We start from the raw sequence: 18,499 nt of genomic DNA, 5'->3' as shown, positions 1-18,499 counted from the left end.
GGGAAAACTTGTTTGTGTGCATGTGGCAGTTTTAAATCCATCAGAGGAAGCAACTTTTAACCCTTTGAAGACTTTAATGTTTTCAATCTACAGCTGTGCAATCTCATGCCACATTGCACCTGACTGATAGGAATGCTAGATAATCTTAACAGCGGAAAAGGCTAATTTTATATTGTCAATCATAAAAAAGTTAGAGCCCCACAACTCATGTGAAATTTACTTAAATTGTCACTGCCTAGAAATTGAAAACTGTTGGCTAGAGTATAGGTTATATCCTCCATTCCTGAATAATAAAAAAAAATGACTATTATTTCTTCATTTGGATCTCACTACAATAACATTTTCTTTGTAAGAACAGGAAGGCAAGGGAAGAGGGATTTAGCCTTCATTGTCTACTTCCAGGTAGAGGGGAGGAGTGGCAGAGGCTAACAACTTGGCCACTGTTTCTAGTTAGGTCTGTCATGGTACCAATAGCCTCCAAAGAGATTGGCTAGCAACTTGCCTTAAAAAAAGGTGTCTGTTTGGGGGAAAGCATGATTCTAAAAAGCTATTGGGGAGGATATCAAAAAACAAAACAGTATTTCTACATTAAAAAAGATCACAGTTGGGAATGTTTGATACATGCCCCCAAATGAAAATGAAGCAATTCCTAAGGCAATGGGTTAACAGCAAAGTATTATTAATTTGTAATTAGTTCTATAGTTGGTTAAGTCACTGGATCCATTTGATGGCCATGTGCCTGATATCATGGGGATAAAAGAGATGTGATCTGTCCTACTTGAGGGTGAGAAAAAACTGTGGGCATAGTACCCTCCCTACCGCTACCCCCCCCCCCCCCCCCACCATTCCCTTACTCTGATACAGGCTTTTACCCTGGGCAGGAAATAAAAATGGATCCCTGGATTCAAAACCTGTTCCGGGCTCTGGGCCACACTGTCAGTGCCCCAGCTCCTTGCCCAGTCCTGACCTGTTGTCTAGACTCTGAGTTTGGAGTCTTAGTCCCTGTGGGCCAGACCCTGGGTTGGGCCCTTCACTTATGAGCTCTGCTGCCCAAAACCTTCCAGACTCCTGGCCTATGTCACTTACAGTACCTAAGAATACTTTTTTCTTGGGTAAAATCTGTGTCCTAATTCTTCCTGGAAGACTTTATCTTACTGCCACTCAATTCACACAACAATACTTGCCCTTAAGAAGAGGAAGATAAGCCCATCAGTGGTGAGCCAATTTTAGAGATGTAAAGGGGAGCTCAGGATGAGGAGGTAGACCATCAGGAATGATGAGGAAGACCTTTTGCCAGCGATCATTAAGACAGAAGGGGAGATAAGACTGCAAGCTCAGGAGCAGGTGATAGGAAATGCCAGGTAAGGGGGGGTGTGGGTGCCAGTAAGGAGACAAGTTTGGCCAGGTAGGGATTGCTGTTGGTGGTGATAAGCTAGTATGGGTGACTGGTGAACAACACGGGGGTTACGGGCACCGGACGCCCATGCAGTCAAAAATCCATACATAACTTTTGACTGCCCCCAAACTTAACTACTAATAGCCTTCTGTTGACCTGAAGCATTACTGATAACATGGTTAACACATATTTTGTATGTTATATGTATTCTATACTGTATTCTTACAGTAAAGCTAGAGAAAATAAAATATCATTAAGAAAATCATAAGGAAGAGAAAATACATTTACAATACCATATTTAGTGACAAAAAAAAAAAACAAAAAACACGTATACGTGGACCTGTGCCATTCAAACCTGTTGTTCAAGGGGCAACTGTAATGGGAAATAAAATTCGATATAAAACTCTGGTGAGAAAATAGCAACAAATCTTTCAGATGTCCACGCAATGGCTGGTTTCCTAAAAGCAGTGTTTTTGAGAGGGTTAGCCTGGCGGCCATATGCTAATGCTACTGGTGAGGCCCCAGGAGCCAGGAGACTAAGCTCATGCTCTAGGAGCCAGCAGGGGGAAAGCAGTGGTGGGTGAGGCAGAGGAGGGAGGGATCACCCACAGTGGGGGCTGGTGGGGCAGTCGTGGAAGGCTGGGGCCCGTGCTTCCTGCAAAGGGCCAGCCACTCACAGCTCCCACTGTGAAATGGGGGTCTCAGTGATGCTGATCTTCCTAGTGTTCAAGAGAAGCTAGAAATCTACAATTGCAAAGTTTATTTTTATTTGCCATGTTCTAAGTTTACAAATGTGGCAGTTAACTCAAAAGAAGGTTAAATACTATGCTGCACAGAGCCTGCCTGTGGGTTTGGGGTCTCCAGTTCGACTGCCTTTAATTTGATTTTCAGAACCAGGTGGTGCACCCTGAACAAGGACCATGGCTTGGATGTTTCTATATCACCTCTAAAATGTTCCCACGGGTAGTGGAAGTTAGCAGACACTCACTAATGCTGGGGTACCAACGTAGGGTGTGGGCAGGGTGTTGCTATGAGAACAGCCTCCCTCCAGGGGAAGAGTGTTTTATCTTTGCCATTCTTAGGAGTGGTGATAAGAGAAAGCAGACAGTTTTTTGTTACTGTTTATCAAATTCTCTAGAGAAAGCGCATCCCTCGTTGCCTGTGTGTGCATCTCTGTCCCCATTGAGCATGGTGTGCCAGTGTTCAGTAACACCTGATTGTCCAGTCACATAACCTTTGTTCTTTTCCAAATGTGAGCCTCCTGTAGACTAGCTTATCTCACACCAGTCTAGATGCTTCTCTGACCATCTCATTCATCGGGCTCTTTCTTATCCCTGATTTCCTTTAGCACTCACCATACAGACGGCATCCTTAGTTACACTGAACAGTCCCCTAGTTATGTCCTTTCTGCTTAGCCTTCTCAACAAAACCAAAAGCTTGTTGAGAACAGCAATTGGACTTGTGAATTGTTATGTTTTAAGTTTCATGTAGCACTCAGCATGACACTGAAGACACACTTAACAGCAATATGTGTTGAATGGCAGGCCAAGATTTAAACCCAGATTAGAGAAATTCATGACACACCTATTTCTACAGTTTTTACATAGTTGTTCTACCAGTCCAGTACTTCCAGGGCTGGGCAACAAGTGATCAATGAGATGGATAATTACTATCTGCACAGAGCTTACAACTACTCTAGATGAACTCAAGTTTCTCTGGCTGAAAGAAGAGTTGGTATGTGCTGGGGATTTCTAATAGGTATTCCCCCACATGGTACCTGGCTCTAGTTTGCAAAATATCCATCAGTCCTTTGCTAAAAATAACTCTATTCAAGAATTCAAACACTATGGAACTAAAGATTAAAGACTATGTGTTATGGAAACACTGACTAACTATATTGGAATTCAGGACTCAACTTCTTTTGTGTCTTCTATTTGTATTCCTACCAAAATGATTCCTGCTGGAGGGGCATTGGTCCAGTGAGGCCAGGTCCAGTCTTGCCTGGGGAATGTGTGGACTGGCCTGGCCTCAACACACGGGGCCAGTTTGTTCTTTGTGAAGTCCAGCAGGTGGACAAATCTGCTGGTTGACAGGGAATTGTTAGACACACAAAGGGAACCTTTAAGAGGTGTATTTTATTTTACCCAGCAATGGTTAAAGCATACAATACATAAAATTTTGGGAGGGCCTAATTTAAAATAATTCTTCCTAGTTTCATTTTCATCTTTTACTCACATCTTTCATCTTTTACTGAATTTTGGAGGTAATTTGAAAGAAAACAACCCCATTCTAGGCTAATGTGAACACTCAGTATATGTATTTTAAAGTGAGGAAGAGAGAAAAGTGCTATGCTTTTTTCTTTCAGTATTGTGACCTGAGAATTACTTTTTGACAAGACAAAAACATAAAAATAGAAACAAACCCTGTATGAGGGTTACAGAAAGTAAATGATTCCTTAACGCTGCCAGGTAACTCTCACCCATTCCTGTAGGTGTTACCTTTTCAGGGACTTCGAATTTAAGCATTTCAGCTGCAGCACTACAGGCTCAACTTTCAGGTTTTATTTTCTCTAGGGAACAACAGTCTCAAAATAGTATGGGAATCACTGATGGTAAATGGTAATGAGTTGGCTTACAAAATTTTTAATGCTGAAGGATTGTAAAGCACCAGGGCTGGTCACAGAGCAAAGTTTTAGTGAAGGAACTCTGTATTTCCAAATAAGCAAAATGAAAAGGCATCATTCGAAGAGGTGGTCCACAAGCTGGGAGCTTGCAATTTAGGAATAACCCATACACAGAAAGGTGGGAAAGGAGCAATACATAGGACCTTTGTTTCCAATTCCAGTGCCTGCAGCAACCCTGGCTGGAAAACTCAACTTGCTCCTCTTCATAGGTTTGACCTAAACATAAGAAGGCTTTGATCTTTAAGCTAACAGCACATGTTCGGGACAGAAAAGATTACTTTTTAAAACCATCATTTTATCTAGTTCTGGTTCTGGTTTTTTACACTTTATTCCTATGGACATTTGTTGATTACAATTAACATTTAAAATCCTAAGAAGCATGAGGATTCTTTAGTTTAAATAGAACAGAGTGCATTCATGTACCAAACATTCAGACCACAATTGCTACAAAATATAACTAACGAACCAAAGCCGGCTGTTGTCAGTCAAAACCGGAGACGTTAATTCAATTTGTGGAGCTTACTGGTCATCCTGAGGCAATTTAGCACCTTCACCAATAAGAGAAAACCTCCAGTGACCTCCCACCCATAGGTATACAAATACAACAGAGAACCAGAGAGGTCTCTAGAAGCTCTACCTCCATAAAGATGCAAATTAAGATTTAAACAGTGTAACAATTGGCCAGAGCTAATCCTTTTACAGAGGTGTAAATGGCTATTGAGAACTGAATTCCGGGCTGCTAGCTTTTGTTAAGTATCATTACAGACAAATTTCATCAGAGAGTAATGCCAAGCCACCAACTCTGAGGACTATGGATAAAATAGTTTCATAAATCCAGTGCAATTTGTTTGTTTTGATACCAAATTTCCTGACCATAAATCCAAACAAACGTGTAAATATAAACCACATCAAGAATTAGTGCCCTGGGAAAATAAACTGGAAGCTACTATCTCAAGCCTGACACCCGATGGCTGGAACAGCTGTATGTGCGGCCACAGTGAAGTTTGTATATGGGGTTTTGTTTGCCACACAAAACAGTTGTAGAAAGGACAAACACATACATAGTTAAACAGTATTTTTCTTTTAACGGGCTGTCTTACAAAACCTATGTTTTGGTGGCTACCTCGGTCCCCATTGTGCAGCCCCCTGGGTGGTCCCTTCCAGGGGGCCACTTGAAGGGAGCACAATGACAAAAAGGAGGAAGGAGGGGACTGCGACACAAAGGCCAACAGAGCAGGGCGGTCTGCGCAGGCTAAGGACCAGGGGTCAGCAAACAACGCTCCTTCTCTTTACCCAGGAAACAAGGGCTCCTTCTCTTTACCTGGAAACAGTGTGATTAAGCTGACAGCTTGAATTATGGGTTACATTTTGTAGGGTACTGTCCGTCTGTGTTAAGGTCCCCTCCATTGTATCAGAGGCTGCACAAGCAAAACCCTTGCCTTTTCCCCCACTTTGGCCTCAAAACAGACCTCATCACTCTGTAATTTTCAGAACTGCTCTCTCTCCCAGGCCACCTTTTTTTTTTTTTTTTTTTTTTTTTTTTTTTTATTTTAAGTTCCTGAACGAGACACTGGACAGCCTGAGAGAATTTGTAGTAGGTGTTTTCTTCACCCTTAAACAGAGATAAGCAGCCTGAACTTATAAAGAGATTTTAGTAGCCCAGAATCATTAGTTCCAGCTGCAGACATCCTTTTTGAAATATGTAAGGGTTCCAGTCTGTTTTCTCCTTGATAATCTATGGATCCCCTACTTAACACTTTGGTTGATAAAAACCCTTGCAAGGAGGGTGAAGACCAGAAACATTTACTCTTGCTCCCTGGGTTTCCTTTCAGTCAGTGCTGACATGTTAGCAGAGTGGTGTTGTCATTAGGGCTGCACTCCCCCAGTCTCAGGCACACACAACAGATTTATGGAGCCATTCACTTAATTACACCTGGCTTCAAATATCTGCTGCAAAAGAGAACACGGTAAACGTCCTACCACCATACACCTTATGCCTTTCAAAAATGGAATACAATCAGGATCTTCATTTTGGAAAAGTTTAAAAAATATTATGAACATAATAAATTTCTGCTTATTAGACATTATCATAATCATTTCTACAATTAAACTCTAGGGAGTGCTTTTGGTAAAAGGGCATCTGATATTGTCAGGGTAGTTCCATCTTTGTTGGGACTTCATGACTGATGGAGGACCATAAAACAAAATCAAACTTTTGCTGTGCTGTTACCTGTCTGCCTCTGCATGTGTGTGTGTGCATGTGTAAGAAGGGAAGCATGGAGCCTCAGACTGGGCTGACAAGGGTTACAGCACGGGAGGGGATCCAGAGAGAAGGGAAACCAGAGGATACAATAGTGTGTTGGGTGGGCTTAAGGAGGGCTCTTGCCACATCCAGACCCCATAATAAGTTAGTATGCCAGTTCGGTGGGATAGGTGAGTCTCCTTGGAGGCCAATAACTGATGAATGGGAATGAGGTCCAGTGCAGTCACCCTCACTGAGGGGGAGCTCAGATAAGTAGACCAGTTCCCTCTCTGGATTCTGACTCCATGTTCTGGGTCCACCACCATGAAGACAATAAGATGGAAGTGGCAGCTCCCTGGGAGGACACTGCCAAAAAGAACACTTGGCTGTTGACATTTGCCTTCTGCTATGCCAGGATGGTAGAAGTCAAATGCAGGACTGCTGAAAAGACTGCTGGTTTGCTGCTGGCCCTTCACAGGTCATTGCTCTATTACAACGAAGAAGCTGAATCAACTTATTACTTAAATGTGCATTCACCTAAGAGGCTGCTCAGAAGAAGCTAAAGACGAAAAGAGAAAACAAGAAACAAGAAAGTGGGAGATACTAAATCATCAGTATGAATTAATAAATGGATTAACTGTGGAGGAAAGGCAGGCAGGATGCAAACAAGAAAATGAAAGCTAACGGCTCTGCCCTCCCACATAGACCTTGGGAGCCAGGTGATAAGGCTTCTTTCCTTTGGGTCAGAGTTCAGGGGATGTCCGACAAGCAAATCCCTGATTCCTGCTAAGTATACTTTTCAAAACAGTGGGAACCAATTCCAAGTGTGCTCATTATTACACATGTAATAGTGCTTCCAAACTACCAGGTGCAGTGCATGTCCTTGTAAATACATAACACAGCTCATCAGTAAGGACATAGGATGCATGACTCAATACCAGAAATTCAGGGATTTGATTGCCCAGGAAAGTAGTGCTTTCCAATGTTTAAGGTGGCAGAACACCTGGAATTCACAGAACTTTTTTTTTCAAAATTGCATGAAATATTGATATATTTCATTTCATCATATAAAATAGAAACATTTTTATAAGCAATGACTATATGTATGCAATATAAAAATCAAACCACAGGTACATATATGCATGATTAAAAAATCAATCTGTCAAAGCTAACAAGATCAGCTGCTCCACATTTTGTTATTATTCATCTGCTGCTCTCATGCATTTTATCTTGAAGTAGGCAGGCAGTAGCAGGTACCAAAGTTTTAGTAAAATGATTTTGAGAAAGTTCTCAAAATCACAAAGATTCATTGTCCTACAAACTTGGGAAAGATCATTATACTCAACTGCAGAATAATTCTACTGAAATACATGTGAGAATCACTGCCAAAAAAAACCCCCAAAAAATGAAACCACATTATTTTAAACAGCAGATTCAAACACATTTCCTGTCCATCAAAATAACAAGCAGATTAAAATAAATTTACACTGACAAAGGAAAATAGGAAAAAAAGACAACTAGTTCAAAGCCATAAAAGACAGGGGATCCAGAACTGCTCCTCACATCTGGGGCACTGGGGTGACTTGGTCGGTTAAGCATTTGGCTCTTGATTTTGGCTCAGGTCACTATCTCACGGTTCGTGAGATTGAGCCGTGTTGGGCTCTGCACTGACAGCACAAAGCCTGCTTGGGATTCTCTCTCTCCCTCTCTAAATAAATAAGTAAACATTAAAAAAAAAAAAAAAAGAATTGCTCCTCACATCTCTCTTACAGGCAACAGTGCAATAGTTGGAAACTAGGACTCAAATGGTAAGACTGAATATAAAAGTACAAGCAAATATATCAAAGTCTCGGTTTTTGCTTAACTTTTGAGTTTTTCCTTGTCTCACCTGCTTGTCCTGTCTGCACACACTCCCTGCAAAAGCCCTCACTGAAGGGAAGGTTTCCCACTCAGCTCTCAGGCTCAAATGTTCTTTTTCAAATCCCACCTTAAGATGCATTTGGGTTTTCCAGAAGGCTATCACTAACAGCTCCAAGACTGTTCTTTAAAGGTGAGAAATATAAGTTAAAGAGACTAAAAGGAAAGATGAGCCATAAGGAAGTGAAGGAGGAGGAATAAAATAGGCAGCAAAATGGGGAAGTGAAGCCAGAGATGAAGTGTTGAGGTTTGCCACCCAGCAACCTGTAACATTTCAGTTTTGCTCTAAAGAACTACCACTCCCCCATCCCAACCACCCCCCACCATGGATGGGGCTCAGGGTGAAGTCTGGGGTCCAGGTGCAAGCTAGTGGAGCTCTCCCCTTGCTACAGTGACTGAGGAAGGGCTAGGAACAGGATGGGATCAGAGCCAAAGAAAGACTTTGGCTCAGCACTCCAGGACAAAGGCCACCAGGATGCTGGGGCTGAGAACTGAGCCAACTCAGGGGAAATGGAGCCAAGAAAAAGAGAGGAGTCAGAGCCCAGTGGCATCATCTGAGCCTTGGATGAAGCCACGCTGCAGACTATCTACCACAGGACTTCTTGCCACATGCCAATAGAGTTCCCTCTGACTTAAAGCTGTTTAAAATAAGTAAATACAACAGAAATAGTAATGGACACAAAGAGTAAAGAAATTTTAAAAGAGGTGAAAAGGCAAAAATTTTCAGTAATTCCTTGCTTTTGCCTCAGTTTTATTTTTATTATAAGCATGCTAAGCATTTGATTATAAAATAGAAAATACTTTCTAAGGATATTTAGCACACATGTCCAAAAAACTGGCCATTAAAAGCATCACCGTTACAGGAAGCTTTCCAAGGCTGTCAGTGAAAGCTATGAAACCAGCCATATAATCAAAGGTGCCCTTGCCTCCACAGGGCAAACACCACAGAGCTGCAAGACATGTTTTTTAACCTTTGGAATTCAGAAGATTAAAAAAAAAAAAAGCCCACAACAGCTTTACTGACATATAATTTATATAACATAAAATTTGCTCATTTAAAGTATATATTCAATGGTTTTTATTAACAGACTCATAGTTGTGTAATCTCCCACAATCTAATTTTAGAATATTTCCAAAAGATAGTTTTGAGGGCTTGTTTTTAGCTTAACTATTTTCTGATTATAAAAGCAATACTTATTCATTATTAAAAAAGCCCAAGTGCTATCTTGGACACACCTCCTTTGGCTGTTTCTGCATCCACAAAGTCTTCTTTTGACCAAGTGTAGCAGCACTGTGGCTGCCTATTCACTGCCCAGATCCTTACTTCCCTTTCACAGAACCTCAATTTTGTTTAGGAATCAACCTTCCTCTCGAGTAACTCCAATTCAGGACTAGATCACAATTAGTCTAAGCCAGGGGTAACCAAATCCAGCCACGGCCTTCTTTTGTACAAGCCTGGAGCTAAGATTTAAAAGAGGAAGAAGGAGGGAAAGGCGATGGGGGTGGGAAGAGGAAAACAAAGCCTAAAATATTTACTACCTGGTCCCTCCCACTATAGGCTTCTTTCATCTCAGCCAGTTATAATAACCCTTGCCAGTGATTGACTTAGGAATGGGCCTGTGACTGAATTTAGGTGATGAGATGTTAGAGGAAGTCTACTGAAGGCTTTCCCTGCTTCTAATAAAGAGAATGGAGAAGAGCAAATGTCTTTCTATCTTTGGTGTCTCTTTACCTTTGTGGTATCTAGATGAAGTTCTTGGCACTTGCATTCGTCAGCTTTTACTGCTATAACAAAATGCCACAGATTGGGTGCCTTAAATAGCATATTCATTTTTCACAGTTTTGGAGGCTAGGAAGTCCAAGATCAAGGTGCAAGTTGATTTGGTTCCTTGGTGAAGACCCTCTTCCTGGCTTATAGACAGCCACCTTCTTGCTGTGTACTCACTTGGCAGAGGGAGAAAGAGAGCTGTCTCAAGTTACTTCTTAAAAGGGCACCAATCCCATTATGAGGGCCCCAGCCTCAATGACCTCATCCAACCCTAAACACCTCTTAAAGCCCCCATCTCCAAATACCATCACATTGGGGTCTAGGGCTTCGACATGAGTTTTGAGGGGGCACAATTTAGTCCATAATAGCATTCTGCTGCCATCTTGCTCCTGGCCATAGGATAAGGCCAGTACTGAGGCTGACAGCAACAAAATGGAAAGGGTCTGGGTCTCTGATGACAGAAGTGAAGGGTGGCATTAACCAATCTCAGGGCCTGCTTTATTCCTGGACTTCCAGAAATAAGAAATAACAAATATATTTATTATTGAAAGGAGTTTGAAACAGTGTTCCTGTTATTTGTAGCCAAGAGCAACCTGATATATCAAGATAATTTATAGTTGAATGTTCAACAAGGCCAAAACACTAACTTTGAAAAACAACAAACTCTTACAGATGGCTTTTCAGTAATTCAGATTCATATTTCACTGAAAAAAATTTAAGGAGGTATCTTAAAATGACAATCCTGTTCCTGTCACCCTGGCCCCCACCATATCTCCTCTTATTTTCATAAATATGAGCAATAGAAGGATCCTTGCTCTTGGTGTGCTTGGCACTGGAGAGATAAAGAAAGACTCTTGCGGCTCCTGAAGTGGTGCTATATGCTGCCACATGAGCCACCCTTTCAGTTGGAGTCACCAACAGTCTCCTAGACATGGGCTGTGGTGGCTCTTCTCTAGGATTGCCCTCCTGCAATCTGGAATGGCTGATCTCCTTCAACTGGCCAACCAGTCATCATGGATGGTCTGGTTATCCACTGCTGTGTAACAAGTTAATCCAAATTCAGTGGTGTTATTCAACTTGCACTATGCTCATGGCTTTTGTGGGTCAGTAATTAGCAGGTGGCTTGTCTGCTCCATAATGTCTGGGGCCTCAGCTTGAACATCTAGGGGTGGCCTGGAATTCAGGGGACTGTAACTGTTTGGGAGCTTGTGCACTCACACCTGCATCCTAGGCTGGGATGGCTTCAGGCTTGGCAGGACCTACTGATGGCCAGGCCTATACATGGCCTCTCCCTGAGGCCCGTTTTGCTATTAGCCCCATTTTCTTGAAAACCTAGCCATGTTCCAGTCTTTCCTACCTTGTTTGGGTCTTAAACAACCAGGGCCTGACTGTCAGAGTTTCCTCTCCCAACATCTGAAATCATGGTAAACTTGTCCCACTCAGAATAAACTACTTACAGATCTCAAATTTGTGTTGAAGGAGGTTTAGTTTTGCTACACACTGAGCAGGATTTGGTCCGTTGTTCCCTCCCTGGCAGAGGTGTAGGTCTGCTACCTTCTCCCACTAGCCTCCCTCATCTTTCCCTCCTCTACCATCTCCCTCCCCTCCCTTTCCAACTCTTGTTTGGCTCCCAGAAAGCTGGGGCAGGGCACCTTCACATGCCATTGGGAGACTGCCCTTAAAATGTTGTGATTTACCCAAATATCAAATGGTAAAAAGAATTCTAGGAAAATAGTGTCAGCGTACTTTTTTTTTTTTTTAATCTCTCAGAATTCCCCTAATAAAATAAAAAATAAAGACAACAACTAGTAGAGCAAACCAAAAACTCACAAGTAATATCTACCAAAAAATTAGGTGACAGAACACAAGGCAGTGTGACCAACTCAAAAGCAACCCAACCCATTACATCTGCAACTGTACAAAAGGAAGTGGAGGGACAGCAAAGAGACACAGGATGTTCCCCAGAACACAAAAACCTCCCCTCCACACCAGCAGGTGGTACTCACCAGAAGGACAGCAGCCCATCTGGAAGGGGGTCTGCAGGCCCATTTCAAGGGTGAGAACAGAGGGGCTTGTGGCAGGGACAGGAGCGGCCCTGTGGTCTGGGACCTCACTGTTCTCAGTGCTTTTTCAGCAGAGAGTTCAGCCCTGAGAAGAAACTGCTGGAAGTGACCTCTAAGTTGAACTGAACTGAGGCAATAAGAAAGACTCTTTCCACTTAATGTGGATGAGGGGAAAGAAGCAAGAGATCCAAGAAAGCTAGAAGCCACACTTAGAAACATTATGGGAGAACCACAGAAGAGGGAGCTCTGGAGCCATGAAAGCAGGAAAGCCAGCCTGGTCCACCTGCCCTTCCAGAGTGCGGGAGAAGGCATCTCATTGGAAGGCAGTCCCAGAGGTGATTCTCGTCCCCTTATCAGTAAAATGCAGGTAATGACACCTCTACTACATAGGACCATTGTCATAAATGAGATAATGTGTATAAAGTGACTGGCACAGCATCTGCTATGTAGCAAGCACTCAAAGATAATAGAAATTATCACTATTATTATAAATATTAGCATATCAAGTTTATATGACAACCTTAAGCCTAACCCTAACAAAATATTAAAGATTTTGGGTAGGTCAGGTGAAGTGTGGTAAAACTCCACTGTTCCACTCCAGGGGACACCTCCCGAGTTGTCCGCCCCTGGACTTGGTGCGTCTCTCCCCACATCAGTACTGGATGTGGAACTACCTGATTCTGCCTCAAGCCTTCCCTTTCCTGGGCTGTATGCTGCCCCTGTTCCACATGTTCACACATCCTTGCTTCAGACAGACCCTACAGCTGATTAGTCTATGACCTTCCTTGAAGGTAACTTTTCAACCCTGATTACAGGCATGCCTCAGAGATACTGTGGGTGTGGTACTAGACCACCGTGATAAAGCAAGTATCACAATAAGGCAAGTCAAATGAATATTTTTGTTTTCCAGTGCATATCAAAGTTATGTCTACACTATACTGTAGTCTGTTAAGTGTGCGATAGCATTATGTCTAAAAAGACAATGTAAATACTTTAATTTTAAAATATGGCTAAAAAAATGCTAACCAGCATGTGAGCTTTCAGTGAGTCATAATCATTTTGCTGGTGGAGGGTCTTGCCTTTATGGCTGCTGAGTGATCAGGGTGGGAGTTGCTGAAGGCTGGGGTGGTTGTGGCAATTTCTTAAAGCAATGAAGTTTGATGCATCAATTTACTCTTCCTTTCACAAATGATTTCTCTATAGCAGGTGGTGCTCTTTGATAGCATTTTACCCACAGTAGAACTTCTCTTATGATTGGAGTCAATCTTTTCAAAACCTGCTGCTGATTTATCAACTAAGTTCATGTATTCTAAATCCTCTGTTGTCATTTCAACAATCTTCACAGCTTCTTCACCAGGAGTAGATTCCACTTCAAGAAAACACTCTTTGCTCATCTATAAGAAGCAACTCCTCATCCATTCAAGTTTGATCATGAGATTGCAGCAATTCAGCCACATCTTTAGGCTCCACTTCTGATTCTATTTCTCTTGCTGTTTCCACCACATCTGTAGTCACTTCCCACTGAAGTCTTGAACCTTCAACTTGTAAAAAAATGCAGAATATGTGAGGCTCAATAAAGTGAAGCACAATAAAACAAGGTATGTGTCTTTTTTCTGGAAAGTATCCCTTTTTAAGGAAAACTTCTGGTCACACCCATTTGGATTATGACTTCCTGGTTGAACTCTCCAAGTTCTGGGGTTTGCTGGTGACCTTATATATTGATGTTAAGTACAAACTATACTTACAGTGAGTGCACCATACCCAACACTTTTCAAGGGTAAAGTAAAACAAAATGCCCATTTTGTCATGATTCTGATTATTTGATGCTAGAAAAGAAATTTACCAAATTACCAACAGTCAGAAATAAGAGACACAGAAGCCAAGTTCATTTCTAACTTAAAAAAAAAATGTTGGCCATTCCTGTTTTACTTCATGTATGTCCTGGATCTTGACTTCTAGAACCATCATATCAGGTTATCATCAACTAATAAAGATTCAAATTATAACATATGCCACCCACTGTACAGGTGCTTTAGCTGAAAGAAATGAATCTGATGAAGGTGGAAATGAGAATGAGAAGTCAAGTTCAATTAGTCAATTTCAATACTGGCCACAAAGAGATACAAGATGACAATTACAAGAGGTCATGGCTTTGCCATTCCTCCTGTGATTTCACATGTCTAGAGCAGGGAGACAGCAAGAGAACATTCCAAACCAAACAAATGTGTTCCCGATTTGTTTCTTGTGATCATCTCTAGTTAAAGAAATGGAATTAGCATTAGCCTGACAAGAGAAACAAAAGGAAGGAAACAAGTTCATATTCTGGATGATTTTTCGTAAATGGGTGTAAACCATAACAACATTTTGAAATAGCATATTCTACAGGTCAGCAGACAGTCATGAGTTTGGAAGGCTTTCCAGTAACTACACATACGAAAACAAGAAAGTATTGTGTGCAAACTACAGAGACAGACTGTTGAAAGACTTGAGAGGGTTCATACAGGCAAGAAAGATAAAATGGAAAGGAAGAAAACCTTCCAAGTAACAGATTTAAAGGGGAAAGGCAAACCAAATTAGGAAGGCTTTGGCCAAAGCTATGCATTTCATAATTAAAACTCAAAGGGGCCAAATGATATCTGGTTTCCTTGGTCTTCAGAAAGGAAGCAGCAGTTAATGGAAGTGATGATGAGGGAGAAGCGTGGGAGGGGGACAAAGAGCAGGCTTTGGGTACCAAAACCATTTCTGGACAGGGAGGGGCTACCAGGGGTGTTCACTCTGTGATAATCAATCAAGCTGTATACTTATGATTTGTTCACTTTTCTATGTGTATGCTATACCGCAATAATAAAATTTATTTTTAAAAGTGCATATGACAAAGACTTCAGGTTCTCCTAATGGCATCCTAGGTAATGCAGGTGAAACCTTGCACTAAGAACAACAACATATATTTGAAAAATCTCCTTGACAGCATTAGACAGATAAGGTAATGAAGGACTACAGGATCAAATGTAAAAAAAAAAAAAAAAAAAAAAAGAAAAGAAAAAAAGAAAATTCAGTGAAATGAGCTTAGTATGTGCGGCAACTTTTCTTTGAAGGGCATGTGTAAATTCCAGAACAGGAAGCTGAGAATCTGAGATGCTAAGTAGAGCTTTGGACAAACCCACAGAGTTGGAGAATAAAAACCGACATTGGGACTACTAAAGAAGGGAGCCCTAATAAATCACCCACACTTTGAACTGGAACCTCAAAGGGCTACTTTCTATAGATAAGAGTGAAATAGAATAGTCTGGTCATCAAAGGGACTAAAGTCTGGCTCCAAACCATCAAAATCCTCACACCTGGATGAAAGAATCCAGGATTGCTTCTGCCCCAGACACATGTCAAAAGCATATGTAAATCCTCTCCAGAGGAAGAGAACTTCCTAGGTCTCAAATCACTTCAAAAATGCTTCTATACAATATCCATTCAAAAATTACCAGAGATTTGAAAAAAACAAGACAGTGATTAAGAAACCAAAGAAAATAGACCTTCAAGGAATAAATGGAGATATAGTGTCTAAGGTACTTATATTGCCTAGGAAGAATGTAAATTAATTAATTAACAACAGATTTTTGAAAGGTCTGAAACTTATAGATCAAAAGTTAGTGAACTCGCAGGTTAAAACTATGTAATTAATAAGCTTGAGCTAATAAAAGTAAGGAAACAGGTTCATATTGTGGATGATTTTTCATAAATGGGTGTAAACCATAACAACATTATGTGAGCTGGGAGGCGCAGAGGGAAGGGAAGAAAGAGAGAGAGAGAGAGAGAGAGAGAGAGAGAGAGAGAGAGAGAGAGAGAGAATCTTAAGCAGGCTCCACACTCAGCAAGGAACCAACACAGGGCTCAGTCTCACAACCGTGAGATCATGACCTGAGCCGAAACAAAGAGTCAAACACTTAACCAACTGAGCCACCCAGGCACCCCAGAAATGAATGAGTTTTTAAAAAGCAATAGATGGGATAAAATCTGATTTGAAGAAAAGTAATAGCATAGACAAATCTTATGCAGGATTGACTCATTAAAAAATAGGGCAGACAAAAAAATTATGAGTGAGAAAAGGAGCATAATTATGCATACAGTAGAAATCCTAAAATATAAAATAGGCCCACACATTTGAAAACTTAGAAAATGGATCTATTTCTAGCATAGTATACATTTGCAAACTGAGTCAAGATGAATGAAAACATAAACATATGAGCATTTAAGAAGTGGAATAGGTAATCAAACACAAATTGACGGGCTCTTCATTGGTAGAGCTGTCTTGTAAAAAATGTTTAAAGAGGTTCTTTAGGCTGTAAACTTCGCAAGTGCTCCTCAGTACCCCACAAGACTGTCTTTGCTACAGGTCACTCACCTCATCTGACCCAGGCCATCAACATAAGATGGCTGGCAAAGGCTGAGGTTCAAGATGGCCAAGGGAGTTGTTGTTTTTTTTATTCCCTGCATAGACACCAAGGAACAATGACTGTGATTATTGACTATTTTGCTAATGATCAGGTATCAGAACTACCGCCCTCTTAGAAACCTGGCCCTGGACTTTTACATTTTTAACCAAAGTAAAGATAAGGAGGTCCCAGATTTTTCAGACTGAAATAGGTTCGCTAAAACAAGAGGCACAGGCAAAACTGGAGAATGATACACTGATGGCCTCACCGCTGGCACTGGGTTATTTTTCCAGAAATGTAATGCACAACCTGACTTTGGGAACAAAGGCAAGAATCTATGGGGTGGCAAGAAAAAGTTCAGGGGACCACCTGCATTGAGGGGTAGAGGTCATAGCCAGGAAAAACAAGTGACAGTGGTGAAGAAAAAAAGCAACTGAAAACAGATATCTGAAGGCATCACAGCATCTGAAGGAATGCTGAATTTGTGTGTGTGTGTGTGTGTGTGTGTGTGTGTGTGTGTGTGTGTGTGTTTTCAGCTCTTAAAGTGAATTTAGGGAAAATTCTAAAGGAACACAGTTATAACCTGTGATTCCTGGCAATTATGATTTTCAGCAGCAATCCTTTCTCAAATATAAGAACTTCCTTCCTATGTTTAACTTTGAAGAGGGGCTAAATTAACATCACTGGATGAGATTCAATCTATGTGATCACATTTTTATGACCTTGAGAAACCAAGGCTTTCATTTGACTTAACTTAAAAGGCAGCATTACATTTTGCTTTCAGTCGTACTCCAGGGGGAAAAGAACAAAGCAACTTTGCAAGTACTTTGTTCAAGTTTGAAGAAAGGCACACAGCTCTTCACCAGATTATTTGAGACTGGAAGGTACAAAAATCAATATGGATGGAGCAAAAGATCAAATTGTCATGGCTTGGTTTTCCTTTCTTTTTCAATTAAAGAATCTAATTTGCTTCCCAAACTTCATTATTCGACCCTATGAAATAATACCTTCAATGACACTCCAGTTATTTAGGCAGGGGAAGGTTACTGGGAAATAGCCCAGGGTACCAGTTAGGACTGTGGAGGCAGCCAAGTTCAAAGTGCACTGAGATACTTTGTAACTCTGAACATAGCCTCTCTGTGTCTGTTTCCTCCTCTGTAAAATGGTGATGATAGTAGGAAAAAATGGATTTACAAAGCTGTCAGAACAGTGCCCAGCACAGAGTTGGTGCTATTGAAGGATACTGTCACCATTATGATTGTGATTTGGGGGATAGAGCACAGAAATTGAGAGCATGAATTCTGGCATCTGACTATCAGCATGGATGCTAGCAGCACCTCTGACTAGCTCTATGATCTGGGAATGTTACTCAGTCTTTCTAAACCCCACCTGAGACACTCCACTTGACACCAACGGCACAACTTCTCGGTTCTAATGGCTTCCGGGTATATGATTTAAAAATGCATTTATAGTCAGATGATTTAGTAAAATTGCAGAATACAAAAACAACATACAAAAATCAGTTGCATTTTTATATAACAACTCAAAAAGGAAATTAAATAAACAATCCCATTGACAATAGAATTAAAAAGATAAAATATTTAGAAATAAACTTAACCAATAAGGCAAAAGGCCTGTACACTGAAAACTACAAACCATTGTTGAAAGAAATTAAAGAAGACACAAATAAATGGAAAGACACCTCATGTACATGGATTAGAAGACTCAATATTGTTAAAATGTCAAAATTACCCAAAATTATCTACAGATATGATAGATATGATTCCTATCAAAATCCTAAGGGCATTTTTTTACAGAAATAGAAAAAAACAATCCTAATTCATATGGAACTACAAAGGACTCTGAATAGCCAAAGTACACTGAGAAAAAAAGAACATAGCTGGAGGACTCACACTTCCTGATTTCAAAGCATATCACAAAGCTACAATAATCAAAATAGTATGGTACTGGTAGAAACAAAGGCATATAGCCAAGAGGAATAG

General features: G+C 41.0%; 1 protein-coding gene across 2 annotated transcripts in view; it reads right to left on the bottom strand.

Annotated features, from left to right (window-relative positions):
- The window catches only part of KIZ (kizuna centrosomal protein), a 143,482-nt gene that overhangs the window by 49,182 nt on the left and 75,801 nt on the right, over window positions 1-18,499 (bottom strand). The gene's annotated exons all lie outside the window — the stretch shown is intronic.

The sequence above is a fragment of the Panthera tigris genome, chromosome A3 (genome assembly GCF_018350195.1).
Source record: "Panthera tigris isolate Pti1 chromosome A3, P.tigris_Pti1_mat1.1, whole genome shotgun sequence".
In the NCBI taxonomy this organism is placed as follows: Eukaryota; Metazoa; Chordata; class Mammalia; order Carnivora; family Felidae; genus Panthera; species Panthera tigris.
The sequence above is the reverse complement of the archived record's forward strand: the minus strand, read 5'-3'. Positions and strand labels throughout refer to the sequence as shown.